Genomic DNA, 24,483 nt, shown 5'->3' with positions numbered 1-24,483 from the left:
CCTTAGTGGGTATTTTACTCTCCATGTACTTTATGCCCCAAATATAATTTCATAGATATTTTCTGCTTTTTCTAGATTCTATGACTTTTAATGTGGATCTAGTTTGACATGAAGAAATTTGAATCTGTTAAACTCTAGATTATAAACTACTACCTGGAGAACTGTGTAGGTTTAAAGTCTATCAAAGGGGGCATTAGTAACCTGAGTGTTCAATTTCTGACATTGTATAAAGAAGTTAGACACAAATCCTGCTTGCATCTCTACAAAGACAGTTTCTATTAGTCTATCAAGGCCCAAAGTAGACAACAAATTGCTTGTAACATAGCAAAATGTTCTTTCTCATTCCTTGTTTGACTTCTTCCTCTAACTTTCCCATTCAACTCTCATTACACCCACTGAAAGTGAGAATTTAAGAGTTAGAGTGAACTCTTATCTTCCTAAAAGTACAATATAATATCATATCCCATCTGTCCTTTAACGGGAGAAAAGTACAGGAAGTTAATTTAAAAAAATCACTGTAGGGAGAGAAATGTATATTTTTCTTGCGCATATGTTTGCTGGTAAGTTGAGAGGATAAAACCTTTGTGACTGAACTTTCAAAAACTTTCATTTCCTTTAGATCTTATTCCTATGTTGCAAATTGTCTCACCAAAAATATCAAACAAAGTCTAAGAAAGAATCTCATATTGTTAATGCAATTTAATTTTAGGAACTAAAATGCCATAGCTAAGTCAATGAAATGTGTATACTGTTCAAAAAATAACTTTCATTGTATATCCTTAGAATTCCACTGAGGTCTCTGAAGTAACTGTTAATCAAATTAAAACATTCAGTGAATGCTGTGGATCCAATTAAATCCATAGCTTGTTTATCAGTGTCTATGTAAGAGTCACCACTTCATGACTTATAAGTAGGCACTTAATAAAAATTTTTATTGGCAACACATGAGGAAAATTTTGGTCACCCTAGTAATAGTCTCTTTTCCTACTAGCTTGACCACTTCTTGAGAAAAATCTTAGAAACATATTTCATTTCTAAACCCAGTTCCTTTCCTTATTAATGTCATGCTGCTTGGTATGTGATTTGGTGTCTACATTGGGGCTATGTAGAATAATAGACTTTGTCTCTCTGCAAAGGCAAGCAAAGTTTATGGCTAATTTCCTCCTCTATACAATGCAAGAAATCTAACACTGATGTTCTCTTAGATATAAGAGTCTAAACCAACACAGTTCACCTGATAGTTTATCAACTTGATGTTATCAGACACCTACTTCTCTTATTGTGTCTTTTTATCTCCTGTTTATCTTGCACATGCCTACAAGATTCCTAGAGTCTGATTAAGTTGTCACTCCCATACTTCTGTGATTCTTGGCTTAAAAAGTTGCTCTGAGCAATAAATTACCTTTAGCTGTTGTTTTTCCAGTGAAAGGGAAAAGTATACCACAAACCTTTCTCTTTTTTGACTTTAAATTCTCTTCATTTTCAATTACAGTTGACATTCAATATTATGTTAGGTTCAGGTATACAAGCCAGTGATTAGACAATAAAAACTTTACAAGTCATAAGGCTGATAAATCTAGTACTTACGTGATGCCTCACATAGTTATTATAATATTATTGACTATATTCCTTATACTGTAATTTACATTCCTATGACTATTTTGTAACTATCAATTTGTACTTCTAAATCCCTCTAACTTTTTCACCATCCCCTCAATCCCCCCTCCCATTTGGTAAATGTCAAAATGTTTTCTCTATCTATGAGTTTATTTCTGTTCTGCTTGTTTGTTTTGCTTGTTTATTTGTTTTATCTTGTTTTGTAGATTCCACATATAAGTGAAATCATATACTATTTGTATTCCTCTGTCTGACTTATTTCACTCATCATAATACTTTCTAGGTCTATCCATGTTGTTGCAGAGGGTAAGATTTCATTCTTTTTAACAACTGAGTCATATTATATTGTATATATGCTCTACTTCTTTAACCATTCCTCTATTGATGGACACTTATGTTGCTTCCATATCCTGGCTATTGTAAATAATACCTCAGTGAACATATGGATGTATGTCTTTTTGATTTCTTTGGATAAATACCCAGAAGTGGAATTGCTGGGTCCCTCATTGTCTCTTATTATAAAGCCTTTGTTTTAAAGTCTTTTTTGTCTGATATAAGTATTGCTGCCCCAGCTTTTTGTTTGCTTATTTCCTTTTTCATCAAATATCTTTTTTCATTCCTATGCTTTCAGTCTCCGTGTGTCTTTTTATCTGGCGAGTCTCTTGTAGACAGCATATATAAAGGTCTTGTTTTGTTATCCACTCAGTCTCCATATGTCTTTTGATTGGAGCATACAATCCATTTGCATTTAAAGTAATTGTTGATATGTGAGTCATCTTCCTGACTGATCTCGGTATTTCTGTCTCAGAGCTGCTGATAGCAAGATGTCTTCAGGAAATGCTAAAATTGGGCACCCTGCTCCCAACTTTAAAGCCACAGCTGTCATGCCAGATGGTCGGTTCAAAGACATCAGCCTCTCTGACTGCAGAGGAAAATATGTGTTCTTCTTTTACCCTCTTCCCTTACCCTGGGTGCCCCATGGAGCTCATTGTTTTCAGTGACTGGGCAGAAGAATTTAAGAAACTCAACTGCCAAGTGATTAATGCTTCTGTGGATTCTCACTTCTGTCACCTGGCATGGATCAACACACCCAAAAAACAAGGAAGACTGGGACCCGTGAACATTGCCTTGGTGTCAGACGCCAGGCTCATCATTGCTCAGGGCTAGGGGGTCTTAAAGGCTGATGAAGACATTTCATTCAGGGGCCCCTTTTTTATTGATGATAAAAGTATCCTCCTCTAGATCACCATAAAGAGCTTTTGTGTTGGCTGCTGTGTGGATGAAGCTTTGAGACTAGTTCAGGCTTTTCAGTTCATTGACAAACATGGGGAAGTATGCCCAGCTGGCAGGAAGCTGAGCAGTGATACCCCCAAGCCTGATATCCAGAATAGCAAAGAATATTTCTCTCAGCAGAAGTGAGCACAGGGCCATTTTAGGGTCATGCAGCAGTGGTCTGTCATGAGAACAAAACCTCTTTTTTTTTTATTATTGTCATGCTTAAAACACAAAATCTTAAACTAAGCCCAGATGTGGTGTGGGATGGACAGGCCTTTCCTGAAGGGTTTTGGCTGGGAGGAGGAGCAGTTTTCTTTCTGTGGAGAAAACAGCCAGAACTCATGGAGCAGATCAACTGATATGTACAGTAGTGGGCATCACCTTTGACTTTTTGTCTTTTCTATTAAACTTGAGCTGAGGAAAAAAAGGAATTGTTGATAGATATGTATTTGTTGTCATTTTATTATTCATATTTTAAAATTTTTTCCTTTTTCTTCTTAAAAAAAACCTTTTAACATTTTTTTGTAATATTGGTTTGGTGGTGATGGTCTCCTTTCGCTTTTTCTTATCTAGAAAGTTCTTTATATATCCTTCAATTCTAAGTGATAGCTTTGCTGTGTAGAGTAACTTGGTTGTCGGTCTTGCTTTTCATCACTTCGAATATTTCTTGCCTGCAAAGTTTCTGTTGAGAAATCACCTATCAGTCTTATGGGAGCTCCTTTGTTGATAACTAATTGCTTTTTTCTTGCTGTTTTAAGGATTTTTTGTCTTTAACCTTTGGCCGTTATCTTATAATGTGTCTTGGTGTGGACTTCTTTGGGTTCATCTTGCTTGGAACTCTCTGCACTTCCTGAATTTGTATGTGTATTTCCTTCACCAAGATAAAGAAGCTTTTCATCATTGTTTTTTCACATAGGTTTTCAATTTCTTTCTGTCTTTTTTCTCCTATCAGCACCCCCATAATGCACATGTTGGTATGCTTGAAGTTGTCCCAGAGGCTTACTATCCTCTTTTTTTTTTGGGGATTATTTTTCTTTTTGCTATTCTGATTGGATGTCTTCCGTTTCCTTATCTTCCAAATCTCTGATTTGGTCCTGTGCTTCATCTACTCCATTGTTGATTCCCTGTAATGGATTCTTTGTTTCAGTTAATTTATTCTTTATTTCTGACCGGCTCTTTTTTATGTTTTCCATCTTTGTTTTTATGTTTCCTATCTCTTTGTTGAAGTTATCCCTAAGTTCATATCCTCTTTCCCTAAGTTTATTGAGCATCCTTATAACCTATATTTTGAACTCTATCACACAGATTGCTTGTCTCCATTTTGTTTTGTTCTTTTCCTGGAGTTTTGTTTTGCTGTTTTATTTGGGACATCCTCCTGTGTCTTATTTTGGCTGTCTCTCAATTTGTTTCTATGTATTGGGTAGAGCTGCTACATCTCTCCATCTCTCAGGCTTAGTAGAGTAGCCTTATGTAGTAGGTGTCCTGAAGGGTCCAGTAGCACAATCTTCTTAATCATGCTGTGTGGGCTGTGTATACCTTCCTATTGTAGTTGAGACTTGATTGCTGTTGGCACCTCAGTGAGAGGGATTTACTCCCAGACTGATTGGCTATAAGGACTGTCTACAACCACCTTGTCAGCCATGCAGGGGCTGACCCCATGGAGCAAGACTTACTTCAGCAGGACTCTGGTGCCAACTGAGTCTACGCCTTGAGTGTGTTGTTAGAGAAAGTGGTTGGGGGTGCGTGATCTGATGTTATCTGAAGCTGTCCATTAGATACTCTGGTTTTGCAGCCTCCAGAAGGTGGAGACCAAGATCAGCTGCCACCTGGGCCCTGTCCAGGCCACCCAACGTGAGGTACAAAGTGATCTGTAGATGGCTGCTAATTATGCTGGGTTTCTAAGTACCCAACAGAGGCCAAACAACCAAAGCTGGCTGTCACTAGAGCTAGGCCTGGGGCCACTTAAAAAGAGTTACAGGACATACTGAGGCTAGATGCTGCTTGTTTGAGAGATTTTAGTAAAGTACAAAGCATGAGCCAATGTAGGCTGTTTATATGGAAAAGCCACTGTGAATGGCTTGAGTGGGCCTGAAAGTAGGGTGTGACAAGGGTCTCAGTGAATCACTAGGGCCAGGTGAATGGTGTTAGCCAGGTTGATGGAGACTTAAATATGGCACCTGCCTGCCAACTCTGTGGGGATGTCTCAGAAAAGGAACAATGATCTTTGCCAGCGCTTGTCTGTCAGAAAGCTGCACCTCCAGCTCTTGCCTTGATGCCGGACTATTCAGTTCCACCCCATAGGTCTGTGGTGCCTTTCAAGCTTCTGCCCCAGCGCTGGAGCTTAGAACAGGTAAGTGCAAGTATTGTACATTCACGCAGGGGTTCTTTAAGAGGAATGCCAGGGTCTTCAGGAGCCCTCTGTCCCCCTCAGCCACAATCCCCACTGGTTTTTACAGCCAGAAGTTGTGGGGACTTCTTTTCTTGGCCATGGAATCCTGAGCTCAGGGGTCTGGTGTGGGTCTGGGACCCCTCCCCGCTCAGGGAGGAACCTTCACATCTGAGCTATCTCTCTGGATTTTTATCTCCCACATGCAGATGTGGGACCAGTACAGTCCAAGTCTTCACCCTTCTACCAGTGTTCATGTGGCTTCTTCATTATATCTTAGGTATAGGACTTCAGTTCATCTAGATTTCAGGGTTCTGAATGATGATTGTTCTGTAGTTTAGTTGCAGTTCTGACGTGGTTGTGGGAGTATTTGAGTACCACACTTACCTTCACCACCATCTTGACCAGAACTTCCCTTCAAAGTTTCTTTGAAGAGTGTAGCAGAAGAGAAAAGTGGCTGAGAGAATATGAGTCAGATTAGAGTAAGTTCTTTATTTTAATACAAACAAAGAGCTTGTGGAGTTCCATAGGTGAGAACGATTAATTTTTATCAAGGGAATTAGGAAAAATGTTCAGAAAATATTTCAATTGTACAAAGAAAGACAAACAGGATTTAGACACCCTTAAAAGTGAAGAACTTTGTAGGCAGAAAATGTCATGAGCAAAAATCAGGAAGAGCCATTATTTTTGGTAACAGGGGGAGGAGGCAGAAAATGAAACCAGAAAGCTGTTGAGCCCAGGCTGTGAAAGGCCTTAATTGACAAACTAAAGAGTCTGAATTGTAGTCTGTAAAATTCTTAGCAATTATCTCTTCATATTGCTTCTGTTCTACTCTTTCCTTCCTCCCTTTTTAGGGCTCCAATGAGGTCTACATTATACTTTATACCTAATCTCAAATCTCTAATGTTCTTTGTTTATGTGTTTTGTCTATCTCCACTTTAATCAATATTTTCTTCCTTTTGCTAGATTTGGATTTAGTTTGTGCTTCTTTTTCTAATTCTCTAAGGTGTAAAGTTAAGTATCAATTGTAAATATTTCTTTTTTAATGTATATACTGACAGCTATAAATTTCCTTCCTGAGCACTGCTTTCATTGCAGTTCATTAATGTTGTTATGTTTTGTTTTTGTTTTGATTTATCTCTAAGTACTTTCAAATTTCTCTTGTGATTTCTTCTTTGACCCTTTGGTATCCTGAGAATGTGTTTTTTAATTTCCACCTATTTATAAATGTTCAGTTTTCTTTTTCTTTTTTATTTTTACATGTGTGTACAAAAACAAAAATAAAAAAATGGGGTTTTAAATACATTAGTCTCTTAAACCAAGTAGAAAACAAAAAATGGAGCTACAAACCAAAGTTACAATAGTACTAACTTTTATATTCATTTATGTATTTACTTTAACAGAGAAATTTGTTTATCCATAAGGCATTCTAGTGTACTGTCTTTTTTTTCTAAATCTTCTCCTGAGGATATATTTATTGATTTTGAGAGAGAGGAAGGAGGAAGGGAGGAGAGAGACATTGATGTGAGAGAGAAACATTGATCGGTTGCCTCCCATACACACCCTGACCAGGGATTGAACCTGCAACATTTTTGTGTATGGAAAGATGCTCCAATCTGGCTCTCACTGGGCCAGGACTCATCTGGCTTCCAGCTCTGCACCAGGTGCATTGCCGGGCTTCAGGAATATTGTAGTGAGAGCTAGGATTTACCCAGAGGCTTCAGGGTCTCATCACCGAGTAAGCTGGGAGCTGCAGGAGGAGCAGGCATTATCTGGGTCAAGAGAAGCCTGAGTGTTGGGGACAATCCACCTGTGCCAAGGCCCTGAGGTGGCCTGGTTGAAGCACTGCAGCAAGTCTATGTGAGTTCAAGGCAACAGAGGCTATTCTTCCCATTGACTCAGATACAAACCCTGCCATTTCCCACCCAGTGATTTTCCTAAGCAGATTTTGTAGTTATGGGGCTTGACTCAGAGGCTCAGTTCTGTCACTGATTACAGTTCTGTGATCTGGCTGAATGGCTTTCCCTCATGAAGGCCACGTTCTCTGGCTTGTGACATGGGGTTAGGAGAGATTGTGCAAATAACCGGACCAACTCACAGGCTTTGGGGAAATCTCAGTGAGTATTTATGACACACCTGACTCTCTACCTTCTTGTGCACTGATATTTTCTGTTGTTACATTTATTCTTTCTCCTTAGTGCAGGCTAAGGGATAAGGTCACAGGCTTTCCCATTGAACGTGGGTGCCAGGTAATCTCTAGCTCCTCTACTTGCCTGCTCTGTGACCTTGGGTAAGTCACTTACCCTTTCTGAGCAGCATTTACCTTATCTACAAAGTGGCAAGGATAATTCTAGATAGGTTTCCCATACATGTTTGCACATGACACTGCTGGCCAGTAGGGTGGGAATGGAGCAAGGACGGAGGGGGAGAGAGCAGCAGGTGCAGGCAAGACTGTGAACTTGCCCTCTACACATCCCTGTCCTGTTTGAGTTGTCCAGGAAACATATATTCCTTTCGCAATTACAACAAAGATGCCCCAGCAACTGAAAAAGTTAAATGAAATAAAGGTACTAGTTTTCCTTCTGGGGTATAGTGAGCCTTAAATGAATTACTCCATAGAACATGATTCGAATGTGGCCTGGTACATGGTAAGTGCTGAGTAAATGTTAGTTGTTCTAACGACAACAATTATTATGCTATGACCGTCACTATTACTTTTCAAGCAGCTCTGCAAAATTATTAACACCTGTCTAGTAACTTCAGAAGAAACATGGGTCCTCTTTTAAAGTAGGAAGTTGGGGGCCTAGCGGCCCAGGGATGCTGACAGTCGCTTGTTGCAGGTAGAAAAGGAAGAAGCCTCAGGGGGTCCTGGCCAGGGCACCAGTCCCTGGCTCCCCCAGGCTGTGATCTAGTGCTGCAGGCATTGGGGGCTCCTTTGAACTGAGGCGAGAAGGCAGATGTGGGCCTTTGGTCTTGTGACTGGGACGCTCTTCCCTCAACATCTGGGGAGAAGATGTTGGGTGGAGACCAAGCCAGGGCCAAACAATGGAGTCAGCAATTGTAACTTGCAGCCCTGATAGCTTAGAAAACGGGACCAGGGTCCCAGATGCCAAGAGACGGGGCTGCTCTTGCGGGCAGCCAGGCGGATGGCTGGGTGGCTGGAGCTCCTTGTGGGACTTCTCCTTGGATGCAGGCTGGGATTCCTGAGCCCTGGCCTTTGGGGGCGGGGGGCGGGGTGGTCAAGATGATTTGGTTTCATTGTTCAGATGAAGGCCTTAAAATAGGCATGTAAGAATTTCTCAAGGTGGGTTCTGTAGATGTCATGAATAACAAGGGTCTCAATAATTGGGAAGAAAACTGCAGATGAGGAGCAGCAGAGATCCTCTGGAAGCTGAGGCCTTTGAGTACCTATTTCAAGTTCATGAACACGCCTTGGATTTTGGGTTCTTGAAAGGTAGGAAGGAGGAGGTGGGAAACAGCCGGGGTAGCAGTGGGGGATTGGGACTGATTCACGCCCTGTGGGACCTAACATGTTGAATAGTTTGAATGCTTTTTAAGAAATAGAATCCAGAATTAGGTGCAGGATCTAAGAAAGGTCCCTACAAGTGAATGACCCTGTGCTTTCAGCTCCTAGAGCTTCCCAGGAAATCTACCTCTGGTGGTGAGTCAAACATGAGGTTTTAGTAAGAAAACCTCTGTCGGTGAGACTGCTCTGCCCAGACAAGCTGTGTGACCGCTACCGGGCAACGGGCAACGGGTCACCCAATGAATTTCAGACCCTGGTGCGTTAAAGGCCCTGTATCTGCATAAGAAAAGGACGGTGACAACCCTGCGCATTTCCTCCTCAGGAAGAGATGAAGGGCCTGAGGATTTTTAAAGATTCCAAGTAGGCTGCTGGGCCGCATTTATTGCTGTTTGAACTGATGCACCCGTTAAGCTTTGTAACATCTGCCTAACGTGTCTCTCTTTATTCCTGTTTCAAAGCACATTCCATATCATAAAAAAGGCCAGTAATAGGATAAAACTTTTCATCTGAGTAGAAAACCCTCTTTTCTGTTGGCTGCAAGCTCCCTCTCCCCAACCTATCTGCACTATTCTGGCCTGAAATCCATGGGCACACATGCATGTGTGTGCATGCACACTCCTGGGGTTTCTTTCTGGAATCTTCTCCCCGTCTTACTTGATGCTGAACATGACCGCACACACCAACTAGCATCAGGGCCCAAGTTGCTGCTTTGTTTTGCTGGCTTCGATCATAGCTTCACTGTGCCCTCACCCCATCCAGATCAGGTCAGCGTCAGGCCTAGCTTGGTCCAGGGGCTCACGTTATATCACTACGGCTCGCCTTAGCTCTGCGTCCCATGTAGGCCTCACTCTCTGGTCACTTTGCTGTATGTAGTCGCCCTGGCAGCCCTCCACCCCGCTGCCCCTGTGGGTGAAGAACTTCCCACCTGCATAGTTCTGTTGTAAGTCCTGGAATGAATTTGCTGGTCTTGGGTCACATATCCATCCTCAAATTGGTTACTGAAGCAGAGGGGATGGCATCTGTGATTGGCCAGGTCTAGGTTATGTACTCTTTGATTCTGGTATTATGGAAGGCTAACCACTCGCAAACCACATGGACTAGGAGAGGCTGCAGCGTCTTCAAAGGAAAAGAGAAGTACTGTCGTCATGAGGGTGAGGGCATAGAGAGCAGGCAGCAAAAAGCAGACTCAGACATCCCCTACCCACCCTGGCAGTGGGGCATCCTGAATCTGAAAGGATAATTTCACCCCCACAAAGGATGGAAAAGCCAACTCCAAACACCCAGGAGCCACACATAACATCAGGGGTCATGGGGCAGAATTGAGAGGCAAATGGAGACCCGGCGGGAGGCGAGCAGAGTAGCAGCAGCAGCACAGGGTTTCCTGCTGGGACTGCTGGCCTGGGGGCTGGGAGCTGGGCACAGACACAGGTGCCCTGGCTGCGCCTCTAGAATGTTCGCTAATAAGAAACAGCAGGCAGGAATAAGAAGTGGGCCCTGGACGAATTGTCCTGGGAGTTTGTAGAATTGTAGCTTCTCTAGCCCCACTCCCGACCTCCTGTACCACAATAGGAATGACAGCCAGACCCACACATGATCCACACGCACCTCTAGTGTGAAAGACTCATTGCCCACCTCTGAGCCCTCGCATTCTGGGATGATGGGACTTACGTCAGCCTTCAGTGCCAACTTTCTGGAAAGCAGTGTGGCCAGGGGCATGATGGAGCCTTAAACATATTCACTCTCTTTGATGCAATGTCTCTGCTCCTGAGAAAACTAACAAAATCACCAGATGCAGGGACAAAGAAATCTAAGCTGCAGAGAGGCAGGTGCTGCGGGGGAGGGGCAGGCTGCTCTGAGAGGGAGGAATGAGGGCAGGAGGCATGGCCCAGTTTCAGGAGTGCGGTCAGAGATGTCCCCAACCTGCAAAGATGGCAGGCTGGAGAGGGTGTGAGGTCAGGCTGCCGGAACAAAGTGCCACAGAGTGGGAGGCTTAGACGACACGGCCTTATTTTATTTCGCTTATGGAGGCTGGAAGCCTCCGATTAAAGTCCCCTAGGGTCAGTTTCTGCTGCGGATGCTCTTCCTGACTTACAGCCACTGCCTGCACACTGTGTCCTCATATGGCCAACAAAGTGAGCCCTGGTGCCTCTTCCTCTGCCTGTAAGGGCACCTATCCTGTTGGGTCAGAGCCCCGTCCATTTGACCTTGTTTAACCTTGAGCACTTCTTCACAGGCTTCACCTCCAAATACAGCCACACTGGGGCTTTTTTATTTCTATTTTCTTTTTATTTTTTTGCTTTTCTTTTCTTCTCCATTATTCTTTTCTTTTTCTCACTATTCTTTTGTTCTCTTTTTCCCCCTCACTTCCGTATTTTAATTCATTTAATTTGTTTTATTTTATTCTTTTAATTTTTGCTTTTCTCACTTAAAAAAAAACTTAGATAGCAATTTTAATTAGCAATGGTTGTGCCATTAGTATTGTTGGTAGAGTTAGTACAGATTGTTAGCATTGTTACTATAGCTATTGTTTTTAGCATAGTTAATAAGCATCATCGGCATGATTGTCTTAGCATAATTAGGATTGTTTGTTAGCATCATTAGCAATTGTAATTAGCATTGTTAGTATTGTCAATTAGTAGTTAGCAAGTCACCGTGTCGTGCAACCTGGCAGCCATCTCTGCTGATCAGGAGCTCTGTATTGGACGTTGCAACCTCCCAAACACCATTGGATAGGGCAGGCAGCAAGGGCAGGTTGGGCCAACACAGTCTGACCGGGACTAAAGTGGCTGTCAAAACCAAGAATCAGCAAGGCTCCTCCGACCTCCGGAGATGCCTCCTGCGGCTCTTCCGGTGCATAAAGGCATTCCAGTGCCAGGATACAGTCCAGTTATTCGAGGTGATGACACCAAAAGAAAACTCTCCCTCATCCTGGAGCATCCTTCGCTGAGGGGGCACGTTGTAGTATCTGGAGGACCACTACCGCATGACCAGAATGAGGCCCGAAATATTTTCCACGAGCTGATATCGTCTCTGCAGTTCAGCCACCAGAGTGGCATGGTCCACAGGGGCCTGAGCCAAACGACACACTCTCTGATGCTAATGTGAACATTCAAACTGCGGATTTTAGACTCAGCCCTCAGTTTCCTGGAAATAAGTTGAACACATTTGCAGTACCTTCTCTTATGTTGTCCCAGAACTCTTTCTGGACCAAAAACAGGATGGTCCCATGGTAAAGATATGGAACGTAGGAGCAATTCTCCATATGTGGTCACTGAGACCCTGCAACTTCAGGAAGCTGGCAGCGGATACTGGGCAGCAAATATCCCGAGCCTATCTTTTCCTATCTTTTAGATGGGGAAACATTTTATAAAAATGTTGATTCTCATCCAAGGGACAGGGGAAGTTTATGGGAGACACCTGGCTAAACGTAAGGCAAGAAGAAATACTCAGACCTTACAGTGAGCCGCCCTGTGACAACACAGACCACGAGGGGGCAGGGAGAGGATGGACCTTGTGTTTGAGTGCAACGAGATCCAAGAAACATTAAAACACAGAGGTTCACCAGCATGATGGCGTTGTGCCTCCTCCTGAGCGGCAAGAAACCAGGAGTGGAGTGCCGCACCGTCACGGTAGTAGGGCCCTTCTCTGCCCCTCCCCCCAGCAGCCGGGGTCCCTCCCCGGCTCAGGAGGTTCAGCCAAATTGTTCAGCTTCTGCCAGGCACATCAGCAGCCGGAGGACCAGGAATCAGGACAGAAAACCAAAGAGCCTGCCAGTCCCCCAACCATCTCGAAGTCAAGGACCTCCCCCTGCAGCCCAGCACCCCCAGGACAGCCCTGGGGACTCCCCCTCCACCCGCAACATTATCATCATCAGCAGCAGCAGCAGCGGATTCCTAGATGAAACCAGCACATGCCTGCAGGAGGTGCCTAGGAGGTTCTTAGACTTTATGTTGAAAAAGCTCTGCTTCAGGCCATCCACAGAAAAGCATGGCAATGGGAACGCGTAGAGTCCATGGAAACAGTGGGCGGCCAAGGCAGGCGACAGCCACAGACTCCAGGGAGGGCAGGTGGGGCTTCCTGCATTATTAATGCAGAACTCAAAGATGCTGAGCTCCAGGGAGTCTGGTCATGTGGTGGCAGGGAGACAGGCCAGAGGCTGGACACAGAGAGCTTCTAGAAGAGCATAACGTGCACGCTGTGTGTGCCAGGACCCCTGGGCAAGAGCATGTGGTCCAGTGGACGATGGAGGTGCGCGAACTGCCATCATGTTCTCTACATGGATTCACATGAGGAGGCTACCTGGCATTCCCGTGGCCTTCAGAACTTAAGACTGAAAACTTAAGACCTGGAAGGACCGCAGGAGCCCCCTGGGGGACAACAGGAGAGGCCTCTAGTTGCAGGTCTGCCACTCGGCCCCACCTGGATCAAAGTGCAGAGACTAGACTGTTTCTCCCGGGGTACTTCTCGCCTCCTCTGTTGTTTTTTTCTTCCATGTTTGTAGGAAGGGATGGTTCTTATTAAAGTATTTGGTTCTTCCAAGTCTTGTAATAAATTTGGTGGTTCAGAAAAATGTATCAGATGCTCTCGTTTTGCATCCTCCCTACACAGAATCAGGGCTGTGCATCCTCCAGCTTGAGAAGCATGTGGTGATGTAGTACTTGGACTTAATCAGAACTAAATGGGGGAGAAAAAAAAGAGAATTATCACAGTAACTGCCAACAGCAACAGACACGGCTGTGAAGGGGAAAGGCTGTGAGGCGGAGTGCAGGGCAGAAATGCAGACTTCCTGTCACCTGCCTACACTCACATTGCCTAACATTTGCGGAGAGACCTAGGGGACCTCTGGGGACTGCGGCCTGTGTTAGTTATGACCGCGAGGTCCACAGTAAGACCACAAAGTGCAGCTTTGATTCCTGACTATGAGGCAGGAGTTATGTCTTTGCCCTTGAAGAAGGGGCTGGGACGTGAGGGTTTGACCACAGGAAATAAAGAGGAGGTTCGGGGCAAGAAGAAGCTCGGGTTCCTCAAACATCTTGGCTGAGTTGGGGGCGCCATCCTCTGGAGTCATGAAGTGGCATGGTGGGTCGGGAGAGACGGGCTCTGGGCGCAAGTCCCACCCCAACAGCTGGCCAGCCCACCCCTTACCGGCTTTCAGCCTCTGTTTCCTTCTCTGGAAAGGGGGACCCAGTCACCACCCCCTCAGAGGTGCGGGCACCCTGCGTGAATTACAACACAAAGGGCTGGATTGTATCGGACACCCTGGAGGATGGGGGTGGGCCTGAGGCTGGGCCCCGGGCAGATGGGAGAGGTGAGGTGCGCGCATCACAGATGTAACTTCACAGCTGTCTAAAGAACGGAGCTGCCCATAGCAAATTCACTAATCTAGGTTGGTGATTTCCAACCACTTTGATCTCATGGCCCACATAAACGAATTACTAAAATTTTGCAGCACACCTAAAAATATATGTTTTGCCAATATGACAAAAAGTAGATATAATTTTGGTTCATTCACACTGGATGCTATTGTTGTGTTGGCTGTTGTCATTTTTTTTTTTTTTTTTTTTTTTTTACTTTGACGCTCTAAGGGAGAAGTCAGTGCCCAACTAAATAGGCAAGTATTGCACGTTTTTGGAATCCTTGTGACAAACTAGTATGTCAGGGCACACGGATTAAAAATCGCTGATCTAGGACATTGATTAAGGTCATGTATACTGTGTCCTGTCAGTTAGAAATGTCCAAACACAGCCCTCCAGAGTTTATTAGTAACATTACTGCCTGTCATAGAAGGGCTCTGCTCTGTTCCTAAAGGCCTATAGGCTCACACACCTGTGTTTTTTCCACATGCTCTTGCACTCACTGTCTTGTTCAGTGTGTCTCAGTAACTCCCCATTGCCCAATGGGTGTCCCACTACAGGCACAGAAAGTAACATGAGACCCTGCCCACCTTTCCCCACGTGTGCGGTGTCCCTGCTGTAATGAACTACCAGCAATGCCGAGCCCGGGGTGACCCCCGCCCCTCTGTACCTTTGCATGTTCTGCTCCTCCTGCTATTCTGCTCCCTTGGCTTTGAACTCTCCTCAGCTACCTTGTCTAGTTCTCCTTCATGCGGGGATGATGTTGGTTACTCACACAGCACACCACCTTCTTCCTGTGGATGCTCAATTTGAAGAAAAAAAAAAAAATCACAATTATTCCAGGCAGTTACCGCACCCGGGGAGTCATTTCGGCCCAAGCGCTGCCTGCAGACCCTGGGGGCCTCCGCAGCCTCATCAGCTTGCGCGTGAGGTCCCAGCTGTCCGACCTTGCCTCACGCCTGCCTACAAGTGCTGAGCTGTTGATTTACCGTTAGCTCCGTGTCTGGGTCAGCAACAGGAGCTCAGGCGAGCAGAAAGACGTACGTGAGCTAAGTGGCAAGGGAGACCTATGAAAGGACTTGCTGGATATATCCCATTCCAAACTGGCTGAGGTTCTCTGCATGTTCTGGGGGAAATAAACCTTGGTGTCTAAGTGGGGAGTATGGTTTTCCAAACCCCCAAAACAAGATGTCCCCTGGTGTGGTGGGGGTGCAGAGACTGTTGTCCTCACCTGTGGTAGCTCTACATGCTGGTCTGAGAATGGGGGATTGATTGCCTGTGTGGTTAATGTTATTGTCCAGCAAAACAGGAAAAAGCGAGGCTGGCACAGGGAAGCTGGGAGGGTGAGTTTGTGCCAGTGAAAAAAGTCCCATGCCTCCATTGAGTGCAAATTGCTTCTGCAAGTCTCCGGGCACGTGGCAGTTTCCAGGCCTCAGAGACCCACCCCACAGTACCTGGGCTGGGAGCAGGACGCCTTAGCTGCTGTCATTTGGACAAATCCCATTATGGCGCTTCCTGGAGCGCGGCTGCAGCACGTGGGTGAGCAGTCTGGCTCCGCCCTGCCTCCCTGTGGCCCACCTACCTCTCTTCTCTGAGCCTCACTCTTGCCCTTTAAAATGGAAACATTAGTTGCTACCTTGTCAGGGTTACTCCCTTGAGGATACATTTGTCTTCGTCAGTATTCAGCTCTCAACAGATACTGCTTGAAACCACTAGGAAACCCAGATTAGACTGGAGGCAAACAAAGCAGGACAAAACAATTTCGGTAACGAAGATGTCTAAACGCAGTTAGCTTCTGTGAAGAATGTACCTGGGTTCTTAAGGAGGCCAGCACGAGTCGTCTCCCCCGACCTCTTGGCTTTGCTCACTGCCCTCTGCGCTGCTGCCGTTCTCAGGTGAGCTTTCCATTTATGAAAGCAACATGGCCACCAACAGCCACAGGCTCACAGCACAAGCCCTCAGCTCTCCAACCGAAATAGAACTCTTCCCGCCTGATTCCAGCCCTAGGGACAGACTCAGCGGATCTGATGGGCAACGTGTCCAGCCCTTAGTGCAGGAGGATGGTGTGTGCTGATTAGTCAGCTCCAGGTCATGTGACCACGCTTTTCCGGACCGCTTGTGAGCTGTTCGCCTTGTGGGAGATGGTGTGATGCCTGATAGAGCAGGGATGAGTCCAGCGTTCCTCTGATTGATTTCCTGGACCATTCCTGTGCAATCCTCTACCTAGAGCCTATTGTCTTCCGTTTGCAAAAGGATACATGGCAGCATCTCTGCTGTTCTCAAGCCTTGTCTCAGCCACATCCAAAAGGAGTGAAATGTCCTCTTTGAGTTCATGATTTGGGGTCCACTCCCAGATTCAAGGCTTGCTTTTTGGGGGGTCAGATTATAATAATTTATTCAGTCAACAAACACCCACTGAGCACATGCAATGTGCTGCTCTGAGTTTTCAAAACTGTTAATTATTCTGAGAACTGGGCCTCACCCAGGAGCCTCAGTCTGAGCAAGCATCTGAGGCTCCCTTCCAGTCCCGCTCAGGCACTCACCGTGCGGCCCTGCGAGGTTTCCTTCCCCTCCCCGGGCTCCGGCTTTCTCACCTGCAACATGAGGCACTGGAGTCAATGAGACCGAGGTACCCCCTCCGCTCTGACATTCTGTGGCCCAGTCTCAGAACTTGTCTGTCCAGCTGTGAGTCAGCCCAGGACAGAGGAGGGTCTGGGGTTTTCTATGTCTGTGAGGCCCCTGGGCTCCAAGTTCCTGTGAAGCTGCCTGCTGCTGCTGCTGCTGCTGCTGCTGCTGCTACAGAAAATCTTTTTTTAGGTGTTTGTGAATCCTGAGTCCTCCCACCCCTGAAAGGCAGTTTGGGACTCTGAAAGGGAAGTGTAGGGAGGCCACATGGAGGGGAAGAAGGGGAGGAGAGGGAGGAGAGGATGATGTAGAGGTTGCAAGGAGGCATCCATCACCCTCCTCCCTCTCCCACCCTCTTCCTCCTCTGCACACCCCTCCTTTCTCTCTCTCTTGCAGCTGAAATTGGTCCTGGCTGCCAGGAAGAAAGAGGGAGACCAGGGTAGGTTTGCATGGGAAGGAGGACTTCTCTGAGGCATGCCCAGTGCAAAGGACTTTCTTTTCTTCTGGCTGAGTCAAGTTTCTCTTCTCTTTTGAATGATTTGGGGACATGAATTAATTTTTCTGGTCACTCTATCACTCCTTTGTCAGTTCACTCAGCATCTCATTACCTTATTAATATATCTGTTCCCTTGTTAACTGACCTCGTGCTTGTTTTTTGGCTTGTTTGTTTTAAGAAATAAGGAATATTTATTAGAAGAAAACAGGGGTCCAAGAACAGAGACTGGAACAGCCGGACTTCTCCCTAGACTGGAGCCAGCAACTGGTACGTCATGAGGAACCGTAGGGGCTGCATTTCTTTCATCACCTGCACCCCCGCCCCCTGGAGGCCACAGCGCCTCTCACCTCCTCTGCTCTGCACATCACTAGCTCCTGTCGTCGTTTACAGTTGGTGGTTTCTCTCCATTTCCGTGGCCATGACCCTGGTCTAACGCACTCTAATTTTTTTTTTTTTTTTTTGAAAACTGAAATGGCCTTCCAAATTTTCTCCCTAAATCCACTCTTGCCCGTTTCCAGGCTGTTGTTGTTCTCCTCAATACGGCCAGAGTGATTTATTGAAAATGAAAATTTTACTCGACGGTGTTCCAGTGCTTCTAGGGGAACCTCCAAATGTTAAGCATAATGCAGAACTGGATTACAGTTCACTCCCTTTCAGTGCCCTTGGCGGAGGGGCCTCTGTCACTGGTTATACAGCCCTGTCCCCGTTGCTGTCAGAAGGGGCAAAGGGGCTGATGACCAGTGAGAGAGATGCGAGCACACACTGTAAGGACCAGTGTGTGCCTGACCTCCTTCCTTTTCCTTCTTCCACAACAATGTGACGTTCCAGAGGGCGTCTGCTCTGGCGGCCCGAGTCCAGAGGGCGGGGGAGCTGGCCCGGAGCCATGCAGACATGGAGCATGAGAGGCAGTAAACCTCATTGCAGGCCACTGGGATTTGGAGACTGATTTGTTACAACTGGATAAATTGTTTAAGATCAGGTGGGTTCCAATTTTATTCTCTTTAGAATAATTTAAGGAATTTCTACTCAATTTGATCATTTTGCATTGTCACAATCTTGCATAGATTTCAAAGAACAAAATGACAATGCCATATTGCAACTCTTTGTATCCCTTGTTATTTTTGTAAATAAGCTTTCTTAATGCTTACACCTTTAAAATAAAAAATAGAATTACAATCGGTAAACCTTATCTTCATGAAGCAATAAATAATTTATAGGTACATGAATTAATTGAAGGAAAAGACATTTTTGTTTAATAAATATTTATTAAGCTGTAATAATAATATTGTTCTATAATGATAATTCAGTTTGATATAAAATATTTGATACAAAGTTTTATTCCTTTTGTATCAAGAAATTTAAAACCAATTATTAATTTGTATTGTCTTTTATAACAATTTTTTTTATCTACAGTCTATTTGTTTTGATGTCTGTGTAGCCACCTCCGCTCTGTTTTGGGTATTACTGACATATAATATCTTTGTTCATCCTTTACTTTCAATCTATTTGTGTCTTTGAATCTTAAGTGAGTCTCTTACACAAAAGGTAGAGTTGGGTCATGGTTTTTATACAATCTACCAGTACCTTTTAAATGATAATTTTAATCAGTTTACATTTAAAGTAATTACTGATAATGAACTTCTGCTGTTTTGCTCTTTGTTTTCTATATGTAGCTTTCATTCCTCAAGTCCTCCATTACTGCCTTCTTTTGTGTTTAATTGATGTTTTGTAGCACACTATTTTGAATCTCCCTTTATTTCCTTTTCTGTATATTTTAAAGTTATTTTCTTCATGATTACCATGGGGACTTTAATTAACATCTTAAACTTTTAACAATCCAGTTTGAATTAATAACAACTTAGCCTGAATGGCTTCAAAACCACTGCTCCTGTGTAGCTGTGTACACAGGGCTTATCTTGACATTGTCACAAAGGAGCTTTTTATACACGGTGTGCCCATGAATGTGGATTTATTGTTATTGTTTTAAGCATTTGTGTTTTATAATCATTTAGGAAACAAAAATAGAAGTTACAAACAAAAAATACATTCATACTCATACTTAGCTATATTATTAGTGTTCTTTATTCTTTTATGTCTATGAGTTACTGTCTAGTGTCTTTTTTTCTTTTTTCAACTTGAAGCACTTCTTATATCGTTTCTTGTAAGGCAGGTTTAGTAGTGATTAACTCTCTCAGCTTTTGTTTACCTAGGAATATTTTTATTTCTCTTTGTTTATGAAGGATAATACTGCTGGATATATAATTCTTGGTGGACAGTTTTATTTTTGTTTCAGCACTTTAAATATATCATCCCACTGCTTTCTAACCTGCATGATGTCTGAGGATTCAGCTCTTTATCTTATTGAGAACCCCTTCTACATGAAAAGTCATTCTTTCTAGAAGCTTTCAAAATTGTCTTTGGCTTTCGAAAATTTATTTATAACATGTCAAGTGTGAATCTCTTTGAGTTTATCCTATTTGGAATTTGTTGAGCTTCTTGTATGTGTGGGCCCCTGAGTTTCATCAAGTTTGGGGACTTTTAAGCCATTATTTCTTTAAATATTATATATTGTCTGTCCCCTTTCCCCTCTTCTCTCTTCTTGAACTTCCATTATGGACATGTTGGTATACTTTATGGTTCTGTACATTTTTCTTCTTTTTTTTCCTATCCCTCAGACTGGATAATTTTAATTGAACTATCTTCAAGTTTTCTGGTTCTTTTTTCTCTCTATTGTTGCATTCCTCCAGTGAATTTTCCATTTCCATTAATATAATTTTATTCATCCTTTATTTTCTTGGTTTCATTTCTTTGTCAATCCAATTGTTAAGTAGTTTGAGTATATTTAATAAACTTGACTTTCAGTATTTGTGTATTAAGTCCAATGCCAAGTCTTTCTCAGAAATAGTTTTTGTTCCTTTTTTTAATGTACCATACTTTCTTGTTTCTATAATGTCTTATAAATTTTTGGTGAAAACTGGCATTTTGAATATTATATGTATTATTTCTGGAATACAGAATTCTTCCCTCCCTTCAGGGTTTATTGTTATGGATTGTAGTTATTTTTTTAGTGACCTTTCTAATCTAACTTTATAAAGATTGTATTTTTTGTATTTGTGGTCACAAAAGTATGTTCCATTAGCATTTAATAAAAATAAAGCATTTGATAAAAATATTTCTTAATTTGGTAACATTTTAAATTTATAATGATAAGATGATAAGCCTTTAATGGCAGTAGTAAGTACATACATGCACATACACGCAGGGTTAGTTCATAAAATTAAGACTTAAGAGAGAATTTTACATAAAAGCATTAAAGTGTTAATTATATATTATTTTAATTTATGAAATGCAAAATTTTAAACAAATACGGTATTCTACTTTTCCCTAATGTCCCTCTTCCTTTATGTTGCTCAGAAAATAGTTTTTCTTTTTAGACTGAATAATTCGTTAAACACTAGATAATATTAATAAAGGGAATAAAAGCAAATGAGCAAAGTTTACTATATACTTATGCGCAGAGGGCAAGAATTTCACTAAAGTTAAATTTGAATTTGGCATGTAAAACTAAGTGCTTTAATCAACCATACTATTATGTTCTCTTTGGCATATAATATTTTGCTAATTGTAATCATACCCCAAATTTTAAAAATCACTTTAAATGCTGATTTAAAATATAGATTATAATATTTTCTGAATTTCTATTTTTTGTGTCTAATTGAAGACAAAATTGCAGAAATTTATGAACATGAACCTAACATATTTAACAATCCCTTTAAATAGTTTCAGATGTACAGATGGTTGTCTATATCAGTCAGGTAAACAAACTGCTATAACAGTTACAAATTGTCAATGGCTTAATGCCATAAATATTGAATATTCAGTAAGCCCAATGTGTGTTTTTGAAGGGAAAGTAGGCAGGTTCTGTTCTATGCAATTATTTAGGGATCCAGTCTGTTTCCATTTTGTTCATACCCTTTTTCTAAGTCCAGGAAATGCTCTCCACTTAATCCATGGGTAAGAAAAAGTAATGAACATGCAGAAGGGAGGTTTTTGGGAGTCAGGCCTAGAGGTAGCAACATCATTGACATCTCATTGCATGGGCCAAAATTCAGTCAGGTGATCATTTTTAATAAAAAGAAATGTTGGGGGGGAAAAGGTATGGCTGCTTCTTCAGGAAGAAGAGGGAACAAAACCTATTAGTGATCTGGTAATATTGTTTACCAGAGTTGCTAAAAGATACTTTAATATATGACTTTGGATATAAATATTCGGAGGGCTAGAACTAGCTTCCACAATTCTTTATGTGAGGGCTAGTAGATCAAAGCTGCTGTAGGTAGAAACTTTCAGCTATAGTAGTAACAGCAGTTGTACATTAAAAATAAATTAAAAGTAAATGAAAAATAAACCTAAAATATTGGAACACAGTCTTTAATGTGAAATTTGACCTAAGACCAACAGAAGGAGGAATCACGACTGCTGATCCAAGAACAAAGTAATCTGACAGTTCAGTGTTCGAGGGATGTGGTCAAAGGGTGGCGGCCCTAAGACCTGTAACGGCACCGTGATTCATCGCAGAGTTTATTTTAAGTAGTGTTATTGGATTTGCTTTTTTGTATTGGTATAAAAATAAATAAGTAATTACATTAGTTTCCATCAAGCTTTCATTTAGATGGGAAATTATATGGCTCATTACATTACACAGAAAAGGGAGTACAATTATCCTCTGAGTGGCTAAAAAAATTAAGTGATTATGTTGCAGAGCAATGTAACAAGATCAATACCGATGCATATCTTTTCATTTTATACTTTAGTTATTTTGGGGGTTTATACTTATTTTATTTGAAATGTTTTAATTTTTAATGGTTCAAAACCCTTATTTATAAAAAAAATTAAAAGAAAAACAGCATAGAGTGAAAAGTCTTGTTAATACTTCTCGACTAACCACCTTGTTCTAAAGCCTGACCCCAACATACAACACTTTAAGTTTCTTAACAAGCCTCCCAAAGATTCCCTTTGCAAAATATAAACAAATATGGCTAATTTTTCACCCTACTCTTTTCTTATACGTGATTTTGCATAACAAGCTTTCTATTCTGTGCCTTGTTACATTCTCAGTGATGATGCAAACAAAGAAACATTATAAAATATTTCCAGTGAACATAGAAGTATCGCAAATTAAGACCAGACTGAAAAAAAATTCCTTTAGGATTGAAACACATACATTCTTTTATTTTTTATTGTTATTTTGTGTGTGTGTGTGTGTGTGTGTGTGTGTGTGGAAAGCACTGTTAGTAACCCCATGACATTTTTTCCATACTTTTTTCTCTCTAAGAGAATCCCTGTTTGTTTGAGGCAGCAACATGACTGTTAATTGCGTGGTTAAATTATTAGCCTCCTTTACAGTTGTTGGCAGCCGAATGACGGTATTCTGGCCAGTTAGCTAGAGTCCCTGTGAAGGACTTTCCTTTCTTCTTCACAAAGGACAAAGCCCACTTAGAAAAGCCCACCCCCTTCCTTTCCTCCCTTCTTTTTGCCTGGGCTGTACATGTATAGCCTGGAGGTGCAATACTCATCTCGTGACCACAAGTCGGTGGGTGTAAAAGTAAAGATCTACACACACAGAGTTGAAGATCACAGAGATGAAAAGATCTTGGGTGCCTGATGACACACAAAAAAATGCCAAGTCATGTTCCTCCACATTCACAATGAAAATAATTTGGTGATTTGGTTATAGGGGATGAAGGAGAGGAGAGAGGTCACAAAAAATGTGATTTTCTTTGGGTGGCTGGATTGCTTGTTATGGCATTAAAGGATAGGTATCATATTTTATTTTATTGTAATTAACTGTTTACTCGTCATTGTCTTTCCCCACCAGAGAGTAAATTTTCTGAGGAGGGGTCTTTTTCTGTGTTATTCATCATTGTTTCCTTTCCATCCAGCCCTGGGAGGTTAAGCATAACCCTCCCTTCATTTATGGATACATAGATATTTTTAAAATAAAAAAAAGAAATGGATAAAGATAATAAGTATGGTTTGGGAGGCAGTTTATGATATCTATGGGAATGGCAAGTTTGGAGCTAATGCTAATGGTTGATGTTATTTAAGCACTAACTATGTGCCCAAAAGTATACTAAGAGTTTTACACACATGAGCTCACCTAATCCCCAAAAATAGAAAAAAAATTATTATTAGGTAGAGATTAGCATTATATCCATTCTTTAAAATGTGTAAATTAAGATAGCAGGAGGCTCATTAACTTGGCTGAGGTTATACAGCTCAAGTAGAAGAGCCTGGATCCTCACTCAGCGGGTCTGGGTCAGAGCTCATGAGCTTACCCACTGCTCTATCTCCCCTAACGAGGTGGGGCACAGGAGCTAGTGACAGAGAGAGGACTTAAAAGTCTTTTTCCAACTAGAATTGGAAAAAGGAATATGATGTATCTAGACTGAGATGTCTCCAGGAAAGCTGGACCAACTGTTGTTAGGGAGCCTCCTTGTAAGGCAACTAGCTGTCAGAGATGCAAGTTGAAAATTTTAGATTTCATTATGTTGCTGTTGTTAATTTAGCTTAAGGAAGTTGACTCACACTAAGTCATAAGAGACTGAATCATTGAAATCAGGATGCCAATTGACACATTTGAAATGAGAGAAGTTCATTGAAGGTGGGATAAACATCCACACCAGGCAAGTGATGTTCTTCCAAGGTTCTTAGTGAGAAGAAAGAACAACGGAAGTTAGTTAAAATACATCAATGCTTAACGGCACTAGGACCTTAGACGTTACCTTTCAAAAGTGATATATTCCTGCCAGCTAGATCTAACTGAGACTCCACTCCCTTGATCTCCGAGTGTGCACAGTCAGGTTCTGCATCTGTCACCATTTTTTATATTTGCTGTGCTGTCTGATTTGAGGATATGCTTCTGGTTGACATATTTATTCTTCCCCTGCCTTCAGTCAAAAGCATGGTAATATGACTGAGCATTTCCCCCCTAGTAGATGTGTTCATTTATGGTTAAATCTGAAGAGGCAACCTGATTTGTCTCCCCAAGTCTCTTCCTACCTCCCCTTCACCTGTACCAGTCGCTGACTATCATCCTCTTTTCACTTCCAGTACAGGGAACAGTCTCGGAAAGGTGCAGCCTCTGCTTTGAGGCTAACACCTCCATCTGCGCCTTTGTTTCCCATCCCCCCTGTACTTTTAGGAA

The 24,483-nt window shown here is 42.5% G+C and overlaps 1 pseudogene; it reads left to right on the top strand.

The window, feature by feature from the left end:
• Positions 1–2,441: 2,441 nt before the first annotated feature.
• Positions 2,442–3,036, top strand: LOC129084059 (peroxiredoxin-1-like; annotated as a pseudogene).
• The last annotated feature ends 21,447 nt before the right edge of the window (positions 3,037–24,483 follow it).

Source organism: Pteronotus mesoamericanus, unplaced genomic scaffold, assembly GCF_021234165.1.
Source record: "Pteronotus mesoamericanus isolate MK-2021 breed Mesoamerican mustached bat unplaced genomic scaffold, CSHL_Meso_final scaffold_174, whole genome shotgun sequence".
NCBI classification, from domain to species: Eukaryota; Metazoa; Chordata; class Mammalia; order Chiroptera; family Mormoopidae; genus Pteronotus; species Pteronotus mesoamericanus.
Note: the sequence above shows the minus strand (reverse complement) of the source record. Positions and strands in the feature narration are given on the sequence as shown.